Source organism: Lissotriton helveticus, chromosome 2_1 (genome assembly GCF_964261635.1).
Source record: "Lissotriton helveticus chromosome 2_1, aLisHel1.1, whole genome shotgun sequence".
Lineage (NCBI taxonomy): Eukaryota > Metazoa > Chordata > Amphibia > Caudata > Salamandridae > Lissotriton > Lissotriton helveticus.
In genome coordinates, this window is record NC_136059.1 from 496671332 (window position 1) to 496697548 (window position 26217).

A 26217-nucleotide genomic window follows, 5' to 3' on the forward strand; every position below is an offset into this window, starting at 1 on the left:
ACTCATCTTGGTGAAGAGATCAACCACCACCCAAATGACTGAATTCCCTTGACTAGATGGCAACTCCACAATAAAATCCATGGACACAGTATGCCATGGATAAGGGGGAACTGGTAAAGGCATGAGAAGACCATGAGATGGTTGTCTGAGACTTTTCCCTTTTAAACATAATTCGCAAGTGGCAACATACTGTCTCACCTGAGCGTCCATGCCTGGCCAATCAAAATTTCGCTTCAATAGCTCCAAAGTCTTAGTTATTCCTTTGTGCCCAGCCAATTGCTGATTGTAAACAAGCCAATAGTCTCTTCTTGTAACTTTGCTCCTGGAACAAATATTTTCCCTTGAATAAACGGTTTTCCATCCTTCACAATTCGATCTGGTCACTCTGATTCCCAATTCAAATAGTTATCTTTCAGAAATTCTACCTTAATTTTTTCTTCCAACTCGTCGACTACGGAAACTGCCACAATCTTTTCTTTCGGAATAATAAACTCCTCTGACCTAGACTCCGGTTTTATTTCTGGATCTTCTTCCGGATTCAAACGAGAAAGTGCATCAGCCTTTCCGTTCACCACCCCAGGTTTATATGTCAAAACAAAATCAAAATCTGCGAAAAAAAGAGACCATCTGAGTTGCCGTGGGGTCAAGGTTCGAGCTGACTTCAAGAACTGCAAATTTCGATGATCAGTAAAGACCGTTACCACATGTCTTGCTTCCAGTAAATAATGTCGCCATTCTTGAAACGCTTCTTTCACCGCTAATAACTCTCTGTCAGCAATAGAATAGTTGATCTCCGCTGGAGATAACTTCCGAGAATGATAAGCCACCGGATGAAGCTGTCCTGTGCTCCTGTGACGCTGTGAGAGTATACCTCCAATGGCCCAATTTGATGCATCAGCTTCAACAAAAAATGGTTCCTTAGGGTCTGGATGCTGAAGAATTGGAGCTGTGATAAAGGATTCTTTTAAGAATTGAAATGCTTCTTCAGTAATTGGCCCCCACACAAACTTTTCGTTCTTTCTGAGCAAACGTGTGATCGGGCTAACTTTTTCTGAAAAGTTTTGGATGAAACGACGATAGAAATTGGCAAACCCCAAAAAGCTTTGAACTTCTTTTACAGATCTGGGAGTTGGCCAATCCTTGATTGCCTTCAATTTTGAGTCGTCCATGTACACTCCTTGGGGAGAAAGGATGAACCCCAAAAATTCTACTCTGGAGGAGTGAAATACACATTTCTCTAACTTGACAAAAAGTTGATTCTCCAACAAACATTTCAGGATGGCTCGTACATGAGAAACATGTTCTTCAGTATTCTTGGAAAAAATCAAAATATCGTCTATGTAGACAACAGCGAACCGATCCAAAAACTCCCGAAGAATGTCGTTTACAAAATGCTGGAAGGCAGCAGGAGCATTGCACAAACCAAAAGGCATCACCTGGTACTCAAATAGTCCAAATCTAGTTCGAAACGCCGTTTTCCACTCATCGCCTTCCGCCATCCGAACCAAATGATAAGCCCCTCTCAAATCTAGTTTGGTGTAGATGTTGGCATCCTTCACCTGATCCAGAAGCTCAGAAATGAGTGGTAACGGGTAACGATTCTTCTTAGTAACCAGATTTAAAGCCCTATAGTCTATACAAGTTCTCAAACTCTTGTCCTTCTTGGGAATAAAAAATAGAGGAGAGGAGACTGGAGACTGAGATGGTCTGATGAATCCATTGGCCAAATTCTGATCTAGATATTCCTTCAAGTGTAAATTCTCGGACTCAGATAAGGCATAGATCCGACTACATGGCAAAGACGCTCCAGGCTCTAAATCAATCCTGCAGTCATACTCCCGATGAGGGGGAAGTTTTTGTGCTTCTTTTTCATCAAAAACCGATTTCAAGTCTTGATATTCTTGCGGAATTTCAGGGATTTCCACAGTACATACCATTTGAGGTTGATTTGCCAAACAATAAGAGTTCAACGATCTTTTCTCCTTAGAGATTGCATGAAAACAATGTTCCAAGCAATAATCTGAACTTAACTCTACTGTACGCCTTGCCCAATCAATCTTGGGATTGTGCTCAGTAAGCCAGGGCAGCCCTAAGATCAGTTGAAATTGCGGGGCATCAATTAGATTGAAACTAATGCTACTAAGATGTTCTCCTGGACCCAAAACGGTGATTTCCTCTGTATCAAAAGAAATTGGGCCTGAAGAAAGGGGGGTACCATCAACTGCTCGTACCGGTTCAGGTTTGGACTTCTTTACAAACTGGATGCCCAGACTTCTAGCAAACAAAAGGTCACAAAAATTACCCGTGGCACCAGAATCGATCATGATTGCCACCGTAGCGAATTTTGCTTCTCCAAAAGAAATTCGACATGAATGAATGAGATGAGGAGCAGAGGGCTGCAAGGTATTGGCTAAACTTTGTGGATTCGGAGTTGTCTTCAATTCAGCTTCCACCAGAGCAACTCCGTCTACTGGTGGAGCCTGTCTTTTACCCATGGGGCAGTCTTTGGACGTCTTCGACACTCTTTCAAAAAATGGCCGGAACCACCACAATACATGCACAACTTCCCTACACGTCTCTTCTCTCTTTCTTCTTTGCTGAGTGGTCTTTGGACTGTGCCTATCTGCATTGGTTCTTCCACTGAAGCCTCGTCCTTGGTCTTTCCAAAATCAGAACGCATTCGATCAAACCTAGGTGGAATTGTTCGGGTTTCCTTCCGACGCTCAGAACGTCTTTCAGATTGTCTCTGATCAATTTGAAGAACAAAATCAATCAATTCCGATACTTCAGTAGGCCTCTTTGGAATTTGAGCTAAACCATCCTTTAATTCGTCCCTCAACCCTCGATAGAAGATGGCAGCTCTTTTGGCCTCAGGCCATTTCGTTTCCACAATCAATTTATTATACTGAGCTAAATAGGCCACTAACTCTCTGTTCCCTTGTTCCCTTGCTTCAAATCCAACAGGTCATTGTCAGTTGACTGGGCAATTGCTCTTCGATCAAAAATTCGCAAAAATTCAGTTTTAAAATTTTCAAAATTATATAACACAGGATCATTGGTGGACACCAAAGGCATGGACCACGCCGCAGCATCTCCACTCAAGTAAGACAGCATGAACGCCACTTTTGATTGGTCCTCTTTGAAAATTATGGGCTTGCACAGGAAATGTAGGGAACATTGAGTGACAAACACCTGAGCCTTATTCGGATCTCCCAGAAACCTCTCAGGTGGGGCCAACGGAATGGTTGGTGACATGGCATGCACTACCTGAGTGGTAAGTTCAGAAGATGACGGGGAAGGACTAAAGGTTTGGGATCTCAGACCCCCAAAATTGGGACTAGGACTAGTGGAGAGTTCATTGAGGCGTTGACGCAAATAACTAGTTTCTTGATTGGATTTCCTAACCTCCTCCCTAGTCTCATTCAACTGTTTCTGTAAACCCTCCAAAACTGAACCCAAAGCCTTTAAATCTAAACCTTCAGCCATGACGCCCAGACGGAAGGCAACTGCGGGCACTTCAATCTGTCAGAGCTCAGTACCTGAAATTCCTGAATTCCGTAGGGACGTCAGACTGAAGGTTCGAAGCTAATCTCCCAACTCCCCTACTCCACTGAACCAGATCACTCTAGTCTCAGAGGCGAGGGGGAAAGGGGAAGTGGAAGAAAAAACAGAGAGACTGTCCACACTGGTGTCTTCAATTCTTCTTCTTCTGAGAGGAAGGCTACACCTGTATGAGTGTGGACGTTAGCCTCTCTCTAGATATTTATAAGGATGACTGATCCTGAAGCTGGAACTCACAAGGATTAGGTTTACAGTTCTTAGAAGTTCACTTCAGAAGACTAAAGGTGGTAAGCAAAAATATATATATATATTTCTATCTACTTCTGAAAAACTGAATGGCAGTTGTACTCTGTCACTGCCTGAAAATCCAATAGAACAACAAGGAAAACATCTGACGTAAATCCAGATAGGCGCTACGGAATAAGTCTGGAAATAAGCGCCAAGAAATCAAAGTCTGCTCCTAAATGTAAGTCTCTGCCTCTAAGACTTCAAAGAATGGTTCTGGAAAGAGGCTCTGTAATTGCTTGTCTGAAGAATTCAAGAAACACTGATGGTGTGTTGGTGCTTGTAAATACCCAGTCTCTGCCTCACTGTCTCAAAAGGAATAGTTCTGGAATGAGGCTCTGAAATTGCCTGACTGAACAGTTCGAGAACACAGGAGCTTGTAAATACCTTCCTGCTGCTGACAAACTGTAACTGGAAAGCTCTTACCGGGGAGAATGACCAGGAGGAACTGGAGCCCGTTAAAATCTTTCAAAAGCTGACATCTGCTGAATCCGCTGCCGCTGCTTGCAGAGGGAAATTCAAATGGGCTCGGGGAAAAAAGTATCACGGGAGCCGACTTGCTGCGGGGAAATTCAATGACACCAGGTTTAAGTGTCACTCGGGAGTTAACAGCGAGGTGGGGGCCAAAGGAATGATAGGGCATAAGGGAGAGGACTAACAGACCAGAATATTAGTATTTATCGGCAAGAAAAGCGATACCTCAAGGAAAGAGAGCACGGAGCTACCGTCTCTCAGAATTACCGGTTGAAGTGCGCAGTAGAACGCTCACTCACGCTCCACATACACAAAGCAGCGCGAGGAGCAAAACACTAGCGCGCTAACCCGCAAAGCGTTCTGTAAACCAGGGAATCGCTTCTGCCACCTTGGAGTGGAATCTCGCAACTAACTCCCTCCAACTGGCTGGGAATTCAAGAATTTTGGTAACCTTTTGACTCTTGTGAAAGGATGCTGAGGGCGGGTTTTTGACTGCAAATACGCCATTCCTGACAGCATGAGTCTTCAAGCTGGTTTGTGAGTGGGTACATGAGTCTCTGAGGGGGTCTGTGAGTGGGTGTGTTAGTTTATGAGTGGATCTTTGAGTGGATGTGTGAGTATCTGAGTGGGTCTGTGAATGGGTATATGAGGTTCTGGGTGGGTGCATTGTCGTCTGAATGTGTGATTGAATGTCTGCATGAGTATCAGAGTGGGTCTGTGAGTATGTGCATGACTGAGTAGATCTGAGTGTCTGAGTCAGTCTTTGAGTGGGTGGAGAACGTTTCTATATGTGTAATTTTAGGTGTGAGAGTGCCTATATGGCTATGTCAGAGAGTGCGGGAGCCTCTCTATGATAATAAGAGTGGGTCTCTGTGGATCTGAGTGATGTAATTTGTGAGGTCGTTAGTGAGGTCATAAGGGGTCATAGGGGGTGAGTTATGGTTAGCTCAGCTAACTATAACTGCTGAATTTTACTGGTTTTGGATGAGTGAAACCTGAGCCTAACTATATTATTCCTGCAAACTTTGTTTTGTCAGTGAATTTCTAAGGTTTTTAAAATTCCTTTTCCTAACTATAACGCCCCTAAAAAGGTTTTTTAAATGCTAGTTCCTAACTTCCTAACTATAATGTCCCAGTTACCTTTCTTTTTTCTGTGAATTGCCATGGCTTTTAAAGTAGTAATGGCATTTGCAGACTGATAGACAAAGGGGGCTGGGCCTCTGACCAGCTCTCAGGAATCCTGCTGTGTAGGAGTGCAGGAGGTACCAGGAGGGTTTCTTGGCCCCCACGGTCCCTCAGGAGTAAGGTACACTACATTTGCCAACCAGAGGAGCTCCAAGACCCTCGTTTGCAGAGTGGTGGAGAATGACCTCAGTAGACATATTATCAATCCCGCTCTGTGGGACTTACTGTAGGTTAAAGGGGTGGTAGTTGACCCAGAAGGACATCCTTGTAGGCCAACTACTCCTCCTGTTCCCTCCAGTAAGTCACACACAGCAGGATTGCTGAGATGTTGTCTGAGGCCATGCCCCCTCTCACGGTCACTCTGCAAACATGCATCCTGATGCACTACTAGTAGGGGGATGTAAGGATGTAAGTATGGGTCTGAGAGTGTCTGTATGGATATGTGAGTGGGTCTGTGAGTGGGTGGGTTCATAACTCTGTGAGTGGGTCTGTGAGTGTGTGTGTGTGAGAGTCTGAGTGGCCCGGGAGTGGGTGCAACAGAATATGAGTTAGTCTGCAAGTGGTGTGTGAATGCCTGAGTGTGTCAGTGAGTGGGTGCCTCAGTCTCTCAGTAGGTCAATGAGTGGGTATGTGAGTGTCTCAGTGGCTCTGTGAGTATGTGCATGAGCTTCTGAGTGACTGAGTGAGTGTGTGCATGAGTGTCGCAATGGGTCAGTGAGTGGATGTGTAAATCTCTGAAAAAGGGTCCTTGCAAGAAAAGCCAGTCACATCCACTTCGCGGAGCGGCTGTGAGCCACGAGTGCAAGAGACTGTCAAATATCCAAGAAAGTTGCATTTGAGATAAGAGCACAGAGTGTTGGCACTCAAGGAGTTTGCTTTTAGAAATGTGGTTTTATTACAGGCAAAGCATTTTAACCAAATGGTCTTTATCACAACCTAAGCTGATTGTGTGAATAACTTCCCTTAAGTGCCAAACAAAATACATAGACATAAAAGAATGACCCCTCAGGTCGGTGCCTGCATAAACAAACTGTTGTCATACTGCAGGTAACCATCATTGTTTCATTATAACATTTGAATAAGAGCAAGTACTAAAAGAAATTTACAATTTCATTGCAATAACAATGAAATAAGCTATAAGGAAGGGGCATGCCAAGGGCATCCCTTCCTAATAGTGAGTCTCACAGCAGTGAATGATTGTTTTGCAACCACATTTGCAGCTGCAACATACTCTGTTTACCATCCTATATCAAGTAGGTGGTAAGCCACTTGCAATCAGGAAGGAGTCCCCAGGGGGCATTTTCAAAATAAAGGAAGCGGGGTGCACTCCTCCCCGTTGGGGCTTATTAATGCCCTGGAAAACACCGTCTTGCCAGGGCCTATTTATTGTTAAATGGGTTGCCTCTTGGACTCCTCAGCCCCAGAGACAACCACATCCCCGGGGCCATAATCAGTATGTAGTGGAGTGGCCTGAGGGACCTCTCCCCTGGCCCGGGGACCATCACCTCGCAGAGACCAAGTTATTTAAAAAAAAAAATGGTAGAGAACTAACAAGCCCCTCCCTCCTCGGATGTTCTTAGCCTGGTCGACTACAAGGAGCCTAAAATAATAAAGGAGGGGGCCCCCTTCTGGAGCGATAGATGGCCCTGGCGACCACCACCCCTCAGGGTCAGCTCCTGTTATGTTCTAGGGCTTTCCAATCCCGGGACATAGCGATTCGCTATGGATTGGCAAGAGCTTTACCACTGCTTCCAAGCCACAGCAAATGCTACGCTTCCAGCAAGTGAAAACATTGAAAATGCTCTTGCTTGCTGGAACCTGAGCAGAATTGCTTTAAGACACAGGGAGATGCCTTACTAGCACCTCCCTGTGTCTCAAAGCAATGCTGCCTCCCGTAGGAGTGGGGCAGCCAGCAAGCCCTGCTAGTGGTCAAAGGGGAGACTGGGTGCTCTGAGGGCACCCATAACAAATGGGCAGGCTCTGGGAGATGGGGTAACTAGGATGAAATTTGGCCTGGGGAGGGGAGATCCATTGCCCCATCTCTAAATGGCCGGGCCCTGGGGGATGGGGTCCCCTTGCACGAAATCGTCTTCCTCCCTTAAATATATTTTTTTAAAGGGAGTGCTACCGCCCTCCATCATTGTATAAAGGACTGGCCCTGGGGGATGGGGTCTCCAGGGCCAAATTTGGCCTAGGGAGAGTGTGCCATGCAGCTCCACTATCCAAATACAATGATTTTTATTAAAAAACGCCATCCCCCTGGCAAGTCACCGTAGGCCCTGCATCTTTTCATCACCACTCTGCACACACGCTTCCTGGGGCACTATGTCATTTGAGATGTCATCAGTGATGTCACTATCCATATCATCAGTGATGTAATATATGAGGCTATAAGCAGCGCATTGCAGGGGTGTAAGTTATATTTAGGTCATGTAACTATTACTGCTGAATTTCTATGGGTTTGTACGAGTGAAATCTGAGCCTAACTATAACATCCCTTTGACCTTTGTTTTTCAGAGAACAGGGTCCCAGGAGAGGGGCTGAGTGCCCTGCTCCCCATTAGTACAGTTGTGGGCCCCAGGGGATAGGGTTCATGGGGCCATCAACAGCCCGGGGAGGGAGGCTAGCTAGCCCCCTCTCCTTCAAAAAAATATGCTCTGCCTCAGGGGATGGGGTCCTAAGGCCATAACCAGCCTATTGAGGGGTACACTTGCCCCCCCCCCACAAAAAGTGCTGGTGCCTGGGGATGGGATCCCCAGGGCCAAAATCAGCCCAGGAATGGAGTCTATGTAGGGTTGGCTGTAGGGCCATGAGAAGCGTGGGGTTTGCTGCATACGGGGGGGTTGACTGCTCAGCCTTTAGCCGTGCGTGATGTGGTTTTGGCTGGATACACGAGGTTGGCTGTATGCAGGGGCCTGGCTGTGTGTAAAATCTCAATTCTATTTCCTAACTATAACGTCCCTTTGATCTTTGTTTTTTTCAGTGAATTACTACGTTTTGTAATGCTATTTCTTAACTGTAATGTCCCTGTAAATGTTGATTTTGTCAGAGAATTTCTATGATCATCATTGGGTAGTTATCGCCCTAATAAATGTATTTTTTGTGTTGCTAATAATTTTTCCCTCTTTGGCAAATCTCCACAAAACTTCTCAAACAGGTGCTACTTTATGACTACTTTGTGTATGGAAAATTTCAGGGTGACCAATCAAGTGTGGGCTGAGAATAAGTGGGGTCCCAAAACGCAAAACTTTCATGCATTTTCAAAAGACTTTAGAAAGGACTACAGCAAAAACTGCAGAACGGAATTACATCAAATTTGGAAGGAAGCTAGATCTTCATACCCAAATTGTGCTTTTTGTAATTTATTGTAAATCTGTTCACTAGTTTTTTGTGAAATTAAGGTTCAAATAACTATATATATATGGACAGCTAAGTCCACGAGAGGCTTGAGATACTCTGGCGGGACATCAAATTGCAAAATGGAGCTTTCTAATTGGCCCAGGGTGATTTTTTCCCTGGGCTAATTAGTTCCCGCTGCAGTCTTACTCCCACGGGAGCGAGCGCTCTGATTGGCTGCCTGCAACATCACAAAAATCACTATTTTAAGACTAGGTGACTTAGTCCTGAACTTGAAAAGAAAAAGATATAAGGGGACAGGGTAGGCATACAGTGCCCCTCCAGGCCCCATGGAGGAAACCCAGAAAGGACCTACTGCTGGTCAAAGAAAACTGCCAAACATTACAGCAGTCTACCAAGACTGCTGATTTTTTTAAAAAAAACATACATAGTAGCCGGGGCCACATTCATTAATTATAGTCCCCCGGGGAGTGCACCTCTGGGGCTGTGTTAAATAAGGGAAATTATACATGGCCTCCTTACCTAAGCCAATAAAGGGCCTGGAGAGCGCTCCTCTGAGCTAACATTTCTCAAATAGGGGAGGGGGGCCAGGTCTAGGTGACAAAGATGATGTCCTAAGTGCGGGATGAGATTGTGTCTTAGATTTCTGTGGCATGTTTACCTAGCAGTTGTGCATTGAGTAGAATGCAATGGAGCAGTGCCGTGGCGGTCTCAGTCAATGAGGTGGATGTAGTCGTGTTTGTGGTGCCTCCAGCGTTGTTGATTGATTTGGTGTTGCAGATGAAGCAGCTGTGCTGGAAGAAGTACAGTCCTCTGGTGGTGCATGGAGATATGCAGCAAAAATTGTTTTTGATTCGCCCAGGATCCAGTGCTCAGAGGTCTGTGGTAGTGTGCCTTCATGGAGTGGAAGAACCAGGGTTCCTGGTGCTGGGTGCAGTCCAGGCTCAGACGGTTGCAGACTGGCTTGCCTTTGGCCCACCTGCGGCCTGCCGCAGGTGCAGCCATACTGCGGCCTCCATTAAGCATGTCATGAAACGAGTGAGGGGTGCAAAGGTGAAGGGCGAAGTAGGCAGGAAGTAGGATGGACAGTAAAAAAACAGTAGGAAAAAGTACAGCAGGAGAGTAGCAAGGTGGGACAGTGCAGCAGGAGAAACCAGGCAATACCAAAGGTAAACAAAGTAGTATCAATCAGGCAACCACAACTATGATTGTGAGTGAAGACTATAGAAGCAGCCAGACAGATACAGTCATGAAGTAAAAATATCTACAGGGGGAAAACAGAGCAAACCAAGAGACTCCGATATCACAGAAATCAGGCACCATACATCCACAATAGTAGGAATAGTCAGACCCAAACGAGAAAGGGCTCCTGGCAGCTAGAGAAGGCTGTGCGGCATCAGAGTGGACAGCAGCAGGGGAACTGGTGTGAGGACCTGCTTAATAGGGTTGCTCTGCTGCCTCCATTAAATAGGTCCTGGGACGAGGTAGGTACACTAAGGCAGAGAGTAAGGCAGGTAGGATACGGGATGGAAAGAAAAAACAGCAGGAAAAAGTACAGAGGAAGAGGGATGAGATGGGATGGTGCAGAAGAGGAAACCAGGCAATACCAAAGAGAAACAAAGTAACAACAATCAGGCAACCACAACTATGATCTGAGTGAAGACTAGAGAAGCAGTCAGGCAGATACTGTCATGAAATGAAAAGGGCTACAGCAGGGATGGTGTACTCAGGGGATGTTGCAAGGATTTCTGCTCATACACAGAACTGTGCACAGAGACCTGGGACATTAGTGAATTGTGGTGTACCAGAAACTCACCTCAGTACGTAGAAACCCCAACCAGCTAGCAATCAGTGTCACATTAGCTCTTCATCCTATAGCAAAGTAACCAATGATTAGACAACCTAGAACATGCAACTTAGGACCATCTCAGGAATGGTGGGAAGTGAGAACACTCTTTTGTTATACTCTCATACTAGTCCACAACAGGAGTAAATTAAGAGACACGGTAAGGTTAAGATATTTATTTTAACAACGTGATCTCATGGGCAGTATTTTAGTCAACATTTTAGTCAACATAAGCAGACATATGATTAAAAATAATATGTCAGCATGGTTACAACTACATAAAATACAAAAGGAGGAATCATATTACTATGATAGTGCAAACAGGTGATAGAGTGCCTAGTTTTAACCCGGATGCCGTGCGTGAGGATCGCCTGATCGCTATGTGTGGTATGCATGTCGTGTCCTGATTGGGTGAGTGTATCTATTTACATGTGGTATCTATCTTTGTGGTATATATGGGGAGTGTTAGCCTTTGGCCAAATGTGTTTTATTGGGGCCAATTACGTCAGTCTTGCTCATGGTGCAACTGTCTATCTGTGGAATCAATCAGTGTTTCCCTGGGTGTGTGTTTGCCTGTAATGAATGGGGGACACCACCTGTGACCAGTTGCTCGATAAGCGTGGGCATGGGTTGCCGCCCCTGCCTGACAATGTATCTCTGACTCAGGGTTGATGGGAGGCTCACCTTGGGTGAATCCGATAGCAATGATGTGAGTTCATTGGAACTTCTAAGAATAATATGGTAGTCACAGTTATCACTTTTATTTACATTACCAACATTGTGCATTCAGTTGTCATCTTGCAAAGTGACATTGTTCTTAAGTGTGTTGTCAAAGGTATGTTTGTTTTGGTCTGAATGTAAATTGACATTGTTCTTATTGACAACTATATTATTACCATATAAGCATGGATTATAACATACATTTGTATTATTATTGCTGATTGGGCTGCTATGCGGGCACAAGTTAGGGCATACATTGACATTACATTGACAGGCATTGCTTAGGTAATCTGGGCACAGGCTGTGGCATATGTTCCCATTACATTTACTGATATTGCTGTTTTATGACCTGCTCATATCAATCAAGCAATCAATCAATCAATCAATCAATTAATCAATCAATCAGTGGTTTATAGAGCCGCTACTCACCCGTGAGGGTCTCAAGGCGCTAGAGGTACAGCTCCCGGTCAGTCGAAGAGCCAGGTCTTGAGGTCCTTACTGAACATATAGAAGGTTAGGGAGCGTCTGATGTTGATCAGGAGCTTGTTCCAGGTTTTGGCTGTGATGTAGGAGCAAGGTCTCCCGCCCGTTCTGCCTCTGCGGGTGCGGGGGACCTCTGCCAGGGAGAGGTCAGCAGAGCAGAGGTTCCTCTTTGGTACATGGAAACATACTCGGTCGTTGAGGTATTTGGGTCCGATGTTGTTGAGGGATTGTAGGAGTGGGTGATGAGTTTGAAGGTGAACCTCTTCTCGACGGGGAGCCAGTGGAGGCTTCGTAGCTGTTGGGTCATATGTTCGTTACGCGGTGTCCCTAGGACGAGCCAGGGCTGCCGCGTTCTGGATGGTTTGGAGCTTGCTTTGTAGAGTTTTGTTGATTCCGGCGTAGAGGGCATTGCCGTAGTGAAGTCTGCTGGTAATGAGTGTGTGGGTGACGGTCTTTCTGCAGTCGGGGGGGATCCCTTTGAATATCATCCCATATCATGACATTCATTGACATCGTATTCACCCATCCCGACAATTACATAATATAAATAATTAAGCTCAATCTCATACTTAATTCAAAATTATTCATTCATTAAAATTGAATTTTTACTTAATTAAATTCCCAACCTATCCATCTAAAAACCCAACAACCTTCTAAAACAAAGTAAACTACTATTAACAATTAAATTAAAAATTCGAAATCACTTGAAATTGCAAACTATATTTTAAATAATGTATTACAGTTATAGAAAAAATAATAATCATATGAACTAAAACACATTAAAATAATATAAAAACGATATTCTTTAAAACTACATTATTGAAAATGATATTAAGAACAACAATATTCTTAATTACAATAAGACTTAGCTGAAAAAATTATATTCTTGAAAACGTTATTCCTGCATCACGATATTTTCTATTACAATTTTTTCTCTCAATATTTCTGTTTCCCGATATTAAACCCTCTATATTTTTCCAAATAATGTGTACTTCTAAAAGCTTATCTAAAATAGCAAAAGAGGATGTTCTCTCATTGGCATATAAATTGAGTCCTTCATTCAACTCATCTTCAAATAGCAGATCTAATTCTGGAGACAAGTCTGGTATCGAAAACAAAATCTAGTGACATTTTTAAAGTGAGCAATGTAATGAATACAATATGGTTTATGTTCTTGATAAACTCCATTAATATATAAAACCCTTTTTGAATTGTGTAGAGATCGATCATGTCATCTCCACGGTGGGTCTTACAGATCACTTTGTTGCAATTATTGGTTGGATTATTGTCTAATGATCATGTGGTAATACATATGTGTAAACAGCATAAACATGTTCCCCAAAGGGAAGGCAAAATGGCATAGGTAATTTTGCTTGTTTGTACTCTGCAATTGGTGGACTTGTGGTGCTTCTCCCCATCCCCAGCAGATCTAAAAAAAGGCCATCATTGACAACAGAGGACTGTCCCATTTCCAGTGCCACACCTGTCCAAAGAATTCCTGTTTAAGGATCAAAGCTGGCCCCACGGTCAGTGAGGTGGGTCCTCCATCAGACAACTGGCGTTTTTTGGGGTGAGTCAGGCCCACATGGCATAGGGGCAGATTAAGCCTGGGGGCATAAAGCACTATTTTCCCTTTTCCTGGAGGTCCGACAAGGCTCCAAGCCTGTCCGATCAAACATTTAAAGAAGGGAAATGGTGGCGACTATTTTGCTTTGAATCTATTTGCCTGTGGCCCATGCACTGCACTCCTGGGATATCTAAATGAAAGAGGGGCACCATTGAAGGGATCCCAGTTGGACCTGCACCACCAAATAGGAATCCCCACTAGACACTAGGTTTTTTAGGGAGCGGAGCACTTCCTTGGCATACTGTCTCATCTTCCTCTGTGCATACATATATCTATACCCTTTTCTCTACCCCAGTGGAGCGATTGAGTTCTGACACACCACAATAACCCAGGCAGAAAAGGGAAAATGGTAGCCTCCATTTGTGTTTTTTGTGCTCTGTGCCTGAGGAGGTTGTGGACTTGAGGTTGTACCCAAAACGTCTTTTGTAGTCCAATAACATAATTCATCTGTACAATTTTGCTTTGTTGTTTCTTTTCTGGAAGTTGCAATTGAATTTCAGTTTACTTTACTGTAATGCGATTTGTAAATGAAACTTTTTTTCAGTTATTTTCCGATGTTTGTTGATTCCTCAACCACAGTCACTATGGGGCATATTACCAACAACTAGCAATAATTATCGCTCTGTTGGTTTAGCGGCGATATTTTTATCGCCGAGCTGCGGCGATTTTTATCGCTTAGGAGCCTTGATATTATCAAGGTTTATCTCCTAAGTGATAAAAATCGGCCGAAATGCACGAATATCGCTGAAAAGTCAGCGATATTCATGCATTACCGAGCTAATGCTCTTAGCCATGTTATCCACCTACCATTGGATAACATGACTAAGAACTGCTCAGGGCAGGTGTTAGCTTTTGGAGATATTTGCGCTTAGCGCGAATATCTCCAAAAGTTGGTAATAGGAGATAGCGATGTTAGCGACTGTTTCCAGTCGCTAACATCTTGGCACGCCCACTTTGCATGTCATTAGTGATAAATATCACTGACATGCAAAGCGGGGCCCAAGATGGTCGCTATCTCCTACTAGCTGTCGCTAACTGGTGTTAGCGACAGCTAGGTAATAGGGAGATCATTTTATCTCTGCTTTCTTGGCTTTTAAAGCCAAAAAGCGGAGATAAACCCCCTTGATAATATGCCCCTATGTTTTTTAACTGGTTTTAGTTTAGACATGATTTTGACAATGTATTATGGTTAGGTTTTGCAAATTACTGTTTTTAATACTTGCAATCCTACTCTCACTTGCACTTCAGTGCATTCTCACTGCACTTCATGATGAAGTCATCTTCCTTTCATGGTATGGGGTCAGCAGGCAGAAGTGTATAAGCTCAATTGTATATTTGATTATAACAAGTGCATGGGTGGAGTTCATAAAACTGTCCAGCTTCTTCAACCATGCAATATCACTGGTAAAACATGCACATGGTAGGTAGCTATCCACCTGATCCATTTGATAATGTAAAATGCAATGCATACGTTGCCTATCATCAGACTAGCAGTGGAAGACTGATATTGTTACTTGACAGTGAATTACTCATCTCTATTAGGCTTACAGCTATAGAAGCAATTTCCGCCACTTCATCTGGAGCATATTGCAAGGCTAAAGGGTTTACCTACAAAATTGGCAGACAGCATTCCTGCAACAGAGAAGAGTCAACAACTCTGCATACCTTCCATAGCCCATTACTTGACTTACCTACTCAAACTTTTAAATTCTTCCACTTGAGAAAAAAAGCTTTATTAATTTTCACCAAAAGAATTAGCATAACCTATACCTGGTATTTTACCACATTAAACAGTGGTAAATGTTTGTTTGTCACTTGTACTTTGAAGCAATGTGCTGCTTGTCACTGGGAATGTAGCAGTTTTTATTGACATCGCCAAAGTAAAAAAGAGAACATAGGGCAATGATATAGCACAAAGCGTAACAATAAATAACACAACCAGAAAAGACACAGTAGAACAATCAATACATAATTCAATACCCAACTACACTGCAACAAATTACAAAGCAAAAATGCTTCTAAAAAACAAAATATGATAAAAAAAACTCAACACAATGCAACAAAAATGCAACAAAACAAATATGAATAAAGATTCTTGTCACATTTTACCACCTCCACATATCTTCTTTTATAAAATGCGGTTTATTTATTTGCACCAAGCATACATTACTTAATACTAAGGACATGTATTAGTGCCAGTGTATTCCAGTCATGCCTTTTTGTTTTCACTATGTTTGTGATTAAAACATTGCTCCTCAGATAAGTATTCCAAGCCAGAGCAACATATTATACATAGCTTTACCTTGAGCCGTCTGTCATTCATTGACGCATGAGATTCAGTGTTTGCAATTCTTTTTATTATATTGTAGAGTGTGCTTAAATTAAAGGCTTAATTTAGAGATTGAAGTAATAAGAAACTGGATACCGTTACGGCTTCCAGCAGGCTCTAATACCTAAGCTAGCTTCACGCCTCCAGACACATTTCCACTCTGATTCAATTTGCCCTGTAACCATGTCAGTAATTAGTTTTGAACATCTTGCTCAACAATTCTTCCTTACTTCATCGAGTTACAGGTCCATCAACCAGAAATACAGAAAGCAATTCATGGACGAGTTCCCACATTCATCTTTGTGAACTAGAACGTCCAACAGGTGGTGCTGTCAACACACCTCCAAACAGTAAGATATGGCCGGGAACTAGCGCTGTTGGAATGGTTAAAATAAGCTACTGCATGGACATATATTACGAATACCTAAAAAAATAACATCATGAGCCCGAGAGTAAACTGGATTCAGTCTTTAACAAAAATGTTTATTTTACCAATAGCAAGTTATTGCTAAGATTGTAAATCCAGTAACATATTGTACGCCTGTCAAGATGACATAGTCATAGATGACAAATTTTCAGTTTGCTTATGAGTGACATTTTCAGTTTTTAGGTATGATTATAAGTGACATTTTGAGGCTATATGTGTGAGACTTTGAGTGACACTTCATCATGAATGAAAGAAGGGAGTCAGAGCCCTTACATAAGATAAGCAATGGAAGAAACTAGTTTTGCGCAATAAAATGGCTTAGAAACTACCTTAAAGCAGACCATAATGCAAAGTGATCTTGAATAAAAGGTAAGGATAGACTGAAGGTTCCAGTCACCCAAGGCACAGGACGACTTGCCAGCTATCTCAAAGCTTACCACTTTCCAATCAGACCGCACTGGCATAAAAACACAAGTTAACGCAAGCAAATACACATAAAAATACGCAGAATTTATTTTGAATACAGCAAATTATTCTATTTAGTTTCTTTTTGTAAAATGTACGGCCTGGACACATACATGTATCATTATTGAAATCACTATAATCTGGTAAATTAATAGCGCAATAGAAAAGCACCAAAACTACAATTCATAATCTGTAGTACTCACTCTCTTCACATTATAGTGTTAACGGTGGAGTAATCCCTGTCAGGAACCTGTGACCTTCTCATTACGAACAGCTTTTGACAGTGTGGGATTAAATAGCAGCGTTACTTAACTATGTTTTACACTTTCATGAAGAACATAGCCAGGGATAAAACAAGAGATATAGTCCTAGCAACTGGAGTAGAAGAGATTAGGCAAAAAGCGTGGGATGCATGTGAAGCTAGAACTGGAGACTGTTTATGTATGTTTTATCGATATGTGACTCTGAATCCTTGTGGTGCAGATTACCACCGGTTGCCACAGCTTAGTTGCTTTTGTAAAACTGCAAGTAAACAAACGTAGCTGTGCACGGGCCATCAGATAGCACCTTGTCAATCTGGACCTGGGTCTAAATTATCTGGGGTAGCAGCACACAACAAAAGTACTTCAAAAGATGGATTGAATGCTGAATAAATCAAACATTCACCATCAGTCACGAGATCTGGGTAAATCCATTGTTCTTTTGCTCACCAGGCCACCCCAGTTTAGACCCAGGTATATGCAAATCAGTCTTGACCCTGCTCCTCATGGGAACAGTCCAACCCAAACTGCCTAGACAGGTCCTCCCTGCATCAGAAACAAGCATCCTGGGTCCAGCTGGGGTATTAATCCTCATCAGCCAGGCTAGCTTGAATCCAGTGGCAGAGTGAGCCAGGCTGGCATACCCGGTTCACTTAGAGTGAGAAAGCAAAAGACACTCAAAGGATGGACAGAATGCGTAACAAATCAAACATTCAACCCCAGTCAAGAGATCTAGGTTAAATCCATCGTTATTTTGCGCACCAAGCCACCCCATCTTAGAGCACAGCAAGAGTACTGGCAGTTTCCTTGCTAATCATACTTTTCTGTCATTATGCTAGGAGTTAGTTTAACACCTTCGGCGCTCATGATGAGCTGAGCTCGTCATGAGCCACTGCGCTCCGGTGCTCATGAGGAGATCAGCTCGTCATGACCCGTGGAACGCTCAGGTGCGGGGAGAATTCCCCTGCTGTGCTGAACGTTCCAGGGGAGTCAATACACCTGTGACGAGCTCAGCTCGTCATGAGCAGCGGAGCGCCGTAGCTCATGATGAGCTCAGCTCGTCATGAGCATGGGGGCGCTGTGCTTGCCCCCCTTCCCCCCCGGTACAAAAGGGGGTGGTGATGGACGGAGCATCAGAATCAATCAAACACTCACACCCAGTCAAAAGATCTGGGTTTGATCCATCACCGTTCTTTAGCCCACTCTGCCACCACAGTTCAGACATGGCTATATGCAAATCAGTCTGACCCTGTGCCTCATGGGAACAGTCCAGACCGAACTGCCAAGCCATGCCTTCCCTGGACCGGAAACAAGCTTCCGAGGACCGGTTTCTGGCATTCCAGCCGTCTTCAGCCCGGCTTGCTTGAATCCAGTGGCAAAGTGAGCAAGGGACTCACGTCTGAGCATACCCTGCCACACTTATGGCGGCCAAAAGCTGTACAAAAGCGGGTGGTGATGGACGGTGCATCAGAATCAATCAAACACTCACACCCAGTCAAAAGATCTGGGTTTGATCCCTCACCGTTCTTTAGCCCACTCTGCCACCACAGTTCAGACATTGCTATATGCGAATCAGTCTGACCCTGTGCCGCATGGGAACAGTCCAGCCCGAACTGCCAAGCCATGCCTTCCCTGGACCGGAAACAAGCTTCCGAGGACCGGTTTCTGGCATTCAAGCCGTCTTCAGCCCGGCTTGCATGAATCCAGTGGCAAAGTGAGCAAGGGACTCACGTCTGAGCATACCCTGCCACACTTATGGTGGCCAAAAGAGGTACAAAAGGGGGTGGTGATGGACGGAGCATCAGAATCAATCAAACACTCACACCCAGTCAAAAGATCTGGGTTTTATCCATCACCTTTCTTTAGCCCACTCTGCCACCCCAGTTCAGACATGGCTATATGCAAATTAGTCTGACCCTGTGCCTCATGGGAACAGTCCAGCCTGAACTGCCAAGCCATGCCTTCCCTGACCCGGAAACAAGCTTCCGAGGACCGGTTTCTGGCATTCCAGCCGTCTTCAGCCCGGCTTGCTTGAATCCAGTGGCAAAGTGAGCAAGGGACTCACGTCTGAGCATACCCTGCCACACTTATGGCGGCAAAATGTGGTACAAAAGGGGGTGGTGATGGACGGAGCATCAGAATCAATCAAACACTCACACCCAGTCAAAAGATCTGGGTTTGATCCATCACCTTTCTTTAGCCCACTCTGCCACCCCAGTTCAGACATGGCTATATGCAAATCAGTCTGACCCTGTGCCTCATGGGAACAGTCCAACCCGAACTGCCAAGCCATGCCTTCCCTGGACCTCAAACAACCTTCCGAGGACCGGTTTCTGGCATTCCAGCCGTCTTCAGCCCGGCTTGCTTGAATCCAGTGCCAAAGTGAGCAAGGGACTCACGTCTGAGCATACCCTGCCACACTTATGGCGGCCAAAAGCGGTACAAAAGGGGGTGGTGATGGACGGAGCATCAGAATCAATCAAACACTCACACCCAATCAAAAGATCTGGGTTTGATCCATCACCGTTCTTTAGCCCAATCTGCCACCCCAGTTCAGACATGGCTATATGCAAATCAGTCTGACCCTGTGCCTCATGGGAACAGTCCAGCCTGAACTGCCAAGCCATGCCTTCCCTGGACCGGAAACAAGCTTCCGAGGACCGGTTTCTGGCATTCCAGCCGTCTTCAGCCCGGCTTGCTTGAATCCAGTGGCAAAGTGAGCAAGGGACTCACGTCTGAGCATACCTTGCCACACTTATGGCGGCCAAAAGCGGTACAAAAGGGGGTGGAGATGGACGGAGCATCAGAATCAATCAAACACTCACACCCAGTCAAAAGATCTGGGTTTTATCCATCACCGTTCTTTAGCCCACTCTGCCACCCCAGTTCAGATATGGCTATATGCAAATCAGTCTGACCCTGTGCCTCATGGGAACAGTCCAGCCCGAACTGCCAAGCCATGCCTTCCCTGGACCGGAAACAAGCTTCCGAGGACCGGTTTCTGGCATTCCAGCCGTCCTCAGCCCGGCTTGCTTGAATCCAGTGGCAAAGTGAGCAAGGGACTCACATCTGAGCATACCCTGCCACAATTATGGTGGACAAAAGCGGTACAAAAGGGGGTGGTGATGGACGGAGCATCAGAATCAATCAAACACTCACACCCAGTCAAAAGATCTGGGTTTGATCCATCACCGTTCTTTAGCCCACTCTGCCACCCCAGTTCAGACATGGCTATATGCAAATCAGTCTGACCCTGTGCCTCATGGGAATAGTCCAGCCCGAACTGCCAAGTCATGCCTTCTCTGGACCGGAAACAAGCTTCCGAGGACCGGTTTCTGGCATTCCAGCCGTCTTTAGCCCGGCTTGCTTGAATCCAGTGGCAAAGTGAGCAAGGGACTCACGTCTGAGCATACCCTGCCACACTTATGGCGGCCAAAAACGGTACAAAAGGGGGTGGGGATGGACGGAGCATCAGAATCAATCAAACACTCACACCCAGTCAAAAGATCTGGATTTGATTCATCACCGTTCTGTAGCCCACTCTGCCACCCCAGTTCAGACATGGCTATATGCAAATCAGTCTGACCCTGTGCCTCATGGGAACAGTCCAGCCCGAACTGCCAAGCCATGCCTTCCCTGGACCGGAAACAAGCTTCTGAGGACCGGTTTCTGACATTCAAGCCGTCTTCAGCCCGGCTTGCTTGAATCCAGTGGCAAAGTGAGCAAGGGACTCACGTCTGAGCATACCCTGCCACACTTATGGCGGCCAAAAGTGGTACAAAAGGGGGTGGTGATGGGCGGAGCATCAGATTCAATCAAACACTCTCACCCAGTCAAAAGATCTGGGTTTGATCCATCACCGTTCTTTAGCCCACTCTGCGACCCCAGTTCAGACATGGCTATATGCAAATCAGTCTGACCCTGTGCCTCATGGGAACAGTCCAGCCCGAACTGCCAAGCCATGCCTTCCCTGGACCGGAAACAAGCTTCCGAGGACCGGTTTCTGGCATTCCAGCCGTCTTCAGCCCGGCTTGCTTGAATCCAGTGGCAAAGTGAGCAAGGGACTCACGTCTGAGCATACCCTGCCACACTTATGGCGGCCAAAAGCGGTACAAAAGGGGGGGGTGATGGACGGAGCATCAGAATCAATCAAACACTCACACCCAGTCAAAAGATCTGGGTTTGATCCATCACCGTTCTTTAGCCCACTCTGCCACCCCAGTTCAGACATGGCTATATGCAAATCAGTCTGAACCTGTGCCTCATGGGAACAGTGCAGCCCGAACTGCCAAGCCATGCCTTCCATGGACCGGAAACAAGCTTCCGAGGACCGGTTTCTGGCATTCCAGCAGTCTTCAGCCCGGCTTGCTTGAATCCAGTGGCAAAGTGAGCAAGGGACTCACGTCTGAGCATACCCTGCCACACTTATGGCGGCCAAAAGCAGTACAAAAGGGGGTAGTGATGGACGGAGCATCAGAATCAATCAAACACTCACACCCAGTCAAAAGATCTAGGTTTGATCCATCGCTGTTCTTTAGCCCACTCTGCCACCCCAGTCAGACATGGCTATATGCAAATCAGTCTGACCCTGTGCCTCTGGGAACAGTCCAGCCCGAACTGCCAAGCCATGCCTTCCCTGGACCGAAAACAAGCTTCCGAGGACCAGTTTCTGGCATTCCAGCCGTCTTCAGCCTGGCTTGCTTGAATCCAGTGGCAAAGTGAGCAAGGGACTCACGTCTGAGCATACCCTGCCACACTTATGGCGGCCAAAGCGGTACAAAAGGGAGTGGTGATGGACGGAGCATCAGAATCAATCAAACACTCACACCCAGTCAAAAGATCTGGGTTTGATCCATCACCGTTCTTTAGCCCACTCTGCCACCCCAGTTCAGACATGGCTATATGCAAATCCGTCTGACCCTGTGCCTCATGGGAATAGTCCAGCCCGAACTGCCAAGTCATGCCTTCCCTGGACCGGAAACAAGCTTCCGAGGACCGGTTTCTGGCATTCCAGCCGTCTTTAGCCCGGCTTGCTTGAATCCAGTGGCAAAGTGAGCAAGGGACTCACGTCTGAGCATACCCTGCCACACTTATGGCGGCCAAAAACGGTACAAAAGGGGGTGGGGATGGACGGAGCATCAGAATCAATCAAACACTCACACCCAGTCAAAAGATCTGGATTTGATTCATCACCGTTCTGTAGCCCACTCTGCCACCCCAGTTCAGACATGGCTATATGCAAATCAGTCTGACCCTGTGCCTCATGGGAACAGTCCAGCCCGAACTGCCAAGCCATGCCTTCCCTGGACCGGAAACAAGCTTCTGAGGACCGGTTTCTGACATTCAAGCCGTCTTCAGCCCGGCTTGCTTGAATCCAGTGGCAAAGTGAGCAAGGGACTCACGTCTGAGCATACCCTGCCACACTTATGGCTGCCAAAAGTGGTACAAAAGGGGGTGGTGATGGGCGGAGCATCAGATTCAATCAAACACTCACACCCAGTCAAAAGATCTGGGTTTGATCCATCACCGTTCTTTAGCCCACTCTGCGACCCCAGTTCAGACATGGCTATATGCAAATCAGTCTGACCCTGTGCCTCATGGGAACAGTCCAGCCCGAACTGCCAAGCCATGCCTTCCCTGGACCGGAAACAAGCTTCCGAGGACCGGTTTCTGGCATTCCAGCCGTCTTCAGCCCGGCTTGCTTGAATCCAGTGGCAAAGTGAGCAAGGGACTCACGTCTGAGCATACCCTGCCACACTTATGGCGGCCAAAAGCGGTACAAAAGGGGGGGGTGATGGACGGAGCATCAGAATCAATCAAACACTCACACCCAGTCAAAAGATCTGGGTTTGATCCATCACCGTTCTTTAGCCCACTCTGCCACCCTAGTTCAGACATGGCTATATGCAAATCAGTCTGAACCTGTGCCTCATGGGAACAGTGCAGCCCGAACTGCCAAGCCATGCCTTCCATGGACCGGAAACAAGCTTCCGAGGACCGGTTTCTGGCATTCCAGCAGTCTTCAGCCCGGCTTGCTTGAATCCAGTGGCAAAGTGAGCAAGGGACTCACGTCTGAGCATACCCTGCCACACTTATGGCGGCCAAAAGCAGTACAAAAGGGGGTAGTGATGGACGGAGCATCAGAATCAATCAAACACTCACACCCAGTCAAAAGATCTAGGTTTGATCCATCGCTGTTCTTTAGCCCACTCTGCCACCCCAGTCAGACATGGCTATATGCAAATCAGTCTGACCCTGTGCCTCTGGGAACAGTCCAGCCCGAACTGCCAAGCCATGCCTTCCCTGGACCGAAAACAAGCTTCCGAGGACCAGTTTCTGGCATTCCAGCCGTCTTCAGCCTGGCTTGCTTGAATCCAGTGGCAAAGTGAGCAAGGGACTCACGTCTGAGCATACCCTGCCACACTTATGGCGGCCAAAGCGGTACAAAAGGGAGTGGTGATGGACGGAGCATCTGAACCAATCAAACACTCACACCCAGTCAAAAGATCTGGGTTTGATCCATCACCGTTCTTTAGCCCACTCTGCCACCCCAGTTCAGACATGGCTATATGCAAATCAGTCTGACCCTGTGCCTCATGGGAACAGTCCAGCCCGAACTGCCAAGCCATGCCTTCCATGGACCGGAAACAAGCTTCTGAGGACCGGTTTCTGGCATTCCAGCAGTCTTCAGCCCGGCTTGCTTGAATCCAGTGGCAAAGTGAGCAAGGGACTCACGTCTGAGCATACCCTGCCACACTTATGGCGGCCAAAAGCGGTACAAAAGGGGGTGGTGATGGACAGAGCATCAGAATTAATCAAACACTCACACCCAGTCAAAAGATTTGGGTTTGATCCATCACCATTCTTTAGCCCACTCTGCCACCCCAGTTCAGACATGGCTATATGCAAATCAGTCTGACCCTGTGCCTCATGGGAACAGTCCAGCCCGAACTGCCAAGCCATGCCTTCCCTGGACCGGAAACAAGCTTCCGAGGACCGGTTTCTGGCATTCCAGCCGTCTTCAGCCCGGCTTGCTTGAATCCAGTGTCAAAGTGAGCAAGGGACTCACGTCTGAGCATACCCTGCCACACTTATGGCGGCCAAAAGCAGTACAAAAGGGGGTAGTGATGTACGGAGCATCAGAATCAATCAAACACTCACACCCAGTCAAAAGATCTGGGTTTGATCCATCGCCGTTCTTTAGCCCACTCTGCCACCCCAGTCAGACATGGCTATATGCAAATCAGTCTGACCCTGTGCCTCTGGGAACAGTCCAGCCCGAACTGCCAAGCCATGCCTTCCCTGGACCGAAAACAAGCTTCCAAGGTCCGGTTTCTGGCATTCCAGCCGTCTTCAGCCCGGCTTGCTTGAATCCAGTGGCAAAGTGACCAAGGGACTCACGTCTGAGCATACCCTGCCACACTTATGGCGGCCAAAGCGGTACAAAAGGGGGTGGTGATGGACGGAGCATCTGAACAAATCAAACACTCACACCCAGTCAAAAGATCTGGGTTTAATCCATCACCGTTCTTTAGCCCACTCTGCCCCCCCAGTTCAGACATGGCTATATGCAAATCAGTCTGACCCTGTGCCTCATGGGAACGGTCCAGCCGGAATAACCCCTGCAGCAAAGGGGTTAATATGTGTGTAAGAGCATTTTAGTGTGGCAATGCGGACACCAGCACTAAAATGCATTAGTCAAACACCTGGTGTGTGGTGCTTGGAGGCATGCATTGATTTAGTTTTGAGTAGATGACTTTAGTTTTTCAGAAAAAAGAATGAGTATAGAGACTATCTGCATGATGTAAAGCATGCAGTGTAATGCATATTTGTTTGCTTGAATGCAAACAGTGTTGATAAGTTGACATGGGCTCACAGGGCTTAGCCTCAGGACTAAGGCAAAAAAAAAGAAATTAGCAGAGTGCTAGGTAGGGTCTCCCTCCTCTTTTGGTTCTGGGTGGAGTGTTTGCTACCAGATAGGCAGCCATGTTCTGTACAACTTGTAGCTTGTTTACTTTGTTGGCCGATGCCAACAGTGCATTACAATAGTCAAAGCGATTTAGTACTGGGGCTTGCATCAATGTTTTTTTGGTAGAGGAAGGTAACAGAGGAAGATTATTTTAAGTAAACTAAGTGTGTAGAAGCATGTGCCCGCAGTAGTAGTGGTGTGAGCATTGAGAGTGAGGTTCTAGTCAATCCTGATTCTCAGATTCTTGACCACTTCCTTAGGAGACAGGGCATTGCCCAGTTCCTCTGTCCTCCATCTGGGAGTCCAGCTTATAGCTGCACCTCCAAACAGCATGATCTCTGATTTCTCGGCGTTCAATTGGAGGAAGTTAGTCCTCATCCAGGCAGCAATGGTCTTCATCCCTTCAGAGAAGATGAGATGTATATTAGGTCGTTTTTTATCAAAGATGAGGAGGAGCTGAGTATCGTCCGCGTATGAGATGGGACTAAACCCTAAGTTCCTCATAAATTTGGCTAAGGGGGTAATATAAATGATAAAGAGAGTAGGGCTCAAACAAGAGCCCTGCTGTACCCCCTTGGCGACTTTGGTGGATTAGATCTAACTGTTCCCAAGGTAACCGTTTGAGTTCTATCTGTAAGAAAATCTGTCAACGACATCAGTGCAAGCCCCTGTACTTCAATGGCCCGAAGTCTCTCCATGAGGATCTGTTGCGAGATGGTATAAAATGTTGCCGATAGGTCAAGCAGCACCAGTAGTGCCGCCAGACCATTATCCAGGGCCATTCTCATATTATCCATCACCTCAACCAGAGCGGATTCTGTACTGTGCTTGGCCCGGAAGCCTGATTGGGAGACATCAAGGCATTGAGAGGTTTCAACAAAGTCAGACACATGTCTGTTTATGTGTTTTTAAATAAGCTTGCTCTGAAGGGGGAGCAAAGATATGGGACGGTAATTTAAAAGCTTGGTTGTGGAGATCTTGAGATATTTGCGAATGGGTACAACTTGTGCAGCTTTCCAACAAACAGTAACAACCATTATACCTGTTACATCCATGTATCGAGACTGTGCCAAAATTGATACCAGTGCCCTCCAGATGTCACTATATGAAACCAAGCCAAAGATGGTAGCAGATTCACTTGTTGCTGGTCTAAGTATCTACTGAGTGCTCACTAAACCACCTCCGTCCCGCAGCTCCGACCGGGGTTACCCTGGTTGTATGCGGGTGAG